Source organism: Callorhinchus milii, unplaced genomic scaffold (genome assembly GCF_018977255.1).
Source record: "Callorhinchus milii isolate IMCB2004 unplaced genomic scaffold, IMCB_Cmil_1.0 Scaffold13, whole genome shotgun sequence".
NCBI lineage: Eukaryota > Metazoa > Chordata > Chondrichthyes > Chimaeriformes > Callorhinchidae > Callorhinchus > Callorhinchus milii.
In genome coordinates this window covers 14,343,030-14,345,590 of record NW_024704754.1, presented here as the reverse complement: position 1 = coordinate 14,345,590, position 2,561 = coordinate 14,343,030, and positions in this window count along the sequence as shown.

Sequence of the window (2,561 nt, the reverse complement as noted above, 5' to 3'; positions counted from 1 at the left end):
CTTCACTTTGCTGTTTGAAAACACTCAGCACAATTGCTTTGCCTTGAGAGCCCACAATGAGCTGTTGACCTCTGTGTTATTTTATTCTCTGTCTAACTTGCCCTTGTCAGAAATCCCCTCCACGCAGCACTTTGTATTGTTAAATCTTGTTTGATTTGTTTGCTGTAGTGCATGGCCAGAATCGAAGAGTGAGCAGCAGACGCAGAGCACTTCATGAGCTCCCCCTGTGGCTCAGTTGGTTAGTGTAAATATTAAACCCTTAGAGGGTTAAAAGAATGGAGTTTCTCCTCCAGATAGATTCGCCATCCACCTTGCTGCGCGCAAATTTTCTGCTCCGTTTGCACAGAGCGACTACATTTGACAGCAATTTCTTGTGAAGCACTTGATGTGTTTTGATGTTCTGGGCATTGTATCAAATTATTAAAACTATTCCTAACATGTAGATCTCACACACATGCCTTTCTGCATGGAGGTCAAACACATAGGTCAGTGGGGACTCTGGAGACACCAGCAATGCTCTCAGTTAAATGAAGAGGTTTATATTAAAGAGGCATTTCTGACAAAAGTCTTCTCCCTTGTATATAATGAATGTTGCATTGCCCTAATACAGTGTCGCCCAGGACATGAATATTCTCTCCTGGTGTCAGATTCCCTCCCCTCCCTGGAGTAGACAGTGGTAACAATTGGTTCCCTTCATCATTAATGTTTCGCTGTGATTATGCTGCTGGAAATGAAGCCATGCGACTCATGATGATGGAGGGAATTGGAGCAGGTAGGCCTGATTGAAACTTCCCGCAGCATGTCAAACTGTTATAAAGATTAAACTTCACCGTCTTCTGCAGCCTCTCGCAAATGTAGCTTAGCTCGTAACAACATATGGGGTAAGAGCTCAGCTGATTTGCTTTCATACCTCGTGGGTGCAGAATGCAATGCTTTACGATTTTTCACTTCCCACATATTCAGCAGCAAATTGCTGTCAGAATCACAACAGCACGGTATTAAGTGCAGCTCTGTACAAAGTAGTATTCCCACTGGTGGGGCTCAGCACTTAGAAGGTCTTGACACTAGATTGAGACCTAATATAAACAATATTGGGTGTCAATCTAAATTATTTATTACAGCCACTTGATCTCAATGCTGAAGCTGCCTTTTTTTCCTGAGAGAAAGAATTTGTATTTTTATAGCATCTCAGTGTGTCAAAAGGTCTCAAAACATTTCACACGTAATTACTTTTTGAAGCCAAATGTTGCACTTGTTGTGCATGGAAGGGCCCATAAACAGCTATGACTTGAATAACCGATTCACTTGGACGATCGTTGGTGAGAATGATTCCTGTAATGATTCTCATGATTCTTATCTCAAACAATGTAACACTTCAACCTTAAACCCACACCGGTTCTCCCAGAATCCCTTTTTAGACTTCCTAGTTTTGTTTCATTGGTTCCCAGTTAATTGTTTATTTCCTGTTAAAGCGTTATGCTCACACTCGTGTTCAAATCCGTTCACTCCCTGACACGTCCCTACCTCTCCGACCACCCCAATTCCCTGCCCTGCGCCTCTGCTCGACTGGCTCCGGCCTCCTGCTCGTCCCTCACACCCTCCGACCCACCATCGGAGGTCGCACTTTTAGCCACTACGCCCCGAAACTCTGGGACACTCCCTCAATCCCTCCACCTCGCCCTCTCTTTCCCTTTTATCAAGTACCACCTGAAAACCTTTGTGGAGGACGCTATATAAGTGCAAGTTGTTGTCCAACATTTTTAGTTTTTTTTTCTCCTCTTCTGTGCCTTCAATCAATCGTTGAGGTTATTTTACTGTCCTTCCATACCTGGTGGTTATTTGTTTCCTCCACCCTTCTTTGCCAGATCTCCCATCACGTTAGATGTTCTCTTTTCCATCTTTAACCGAATATGACCTTGGATATTTATCCTTTTTTCCAAATTTCTCCTTTTGTCCTAATAACCCTCTGTTTTTAGGTCTTTCTTTCTGAAACATATTCTTACCCCTTTTGGTGAAAGTACTCTGGTTCATTCTGTAGTTTCCCTCCATATCTGTTCTGCTGTACCTGTGGTCTCAACTCATCTTCCGTGATAAATAAGTCAGCTGTCGTGACTTTAGTATTTGTGCCTTGTTCCTATAAGCTAGTATTGCTAGGTGTTTATCTGCCTTTGAGTTGTCTCCATTCCCGTACATTTGCTTTACAGTTTGTATCGCCCACTCCACCAAACCATGGAGTTCTGTAGCTCACTGGTTAGAGCACTTGTCTCGCAAGCGAGAGACCTGGGTTGGATTCCCGACAGGGCAATACCTTGGGCAAGTTTCCTTATTCCACACACCTGATAATAATCCCTTAAGAAAAAAAATAATAATCATTTGGTCACTCAATCCATGATTGTTTGTGGGACACTGCTGTGCGCAATTGGCTGCCACATTTCACCCACAAATATACAGCCAATTCACTTTACAATATATTCTGTGAAGCGCTTTGAGACTTCTAGAAGATGTGAAAAGCACTATATCAAATGCAAGGATTATTATTCATTATTATACCATTGCTTTGA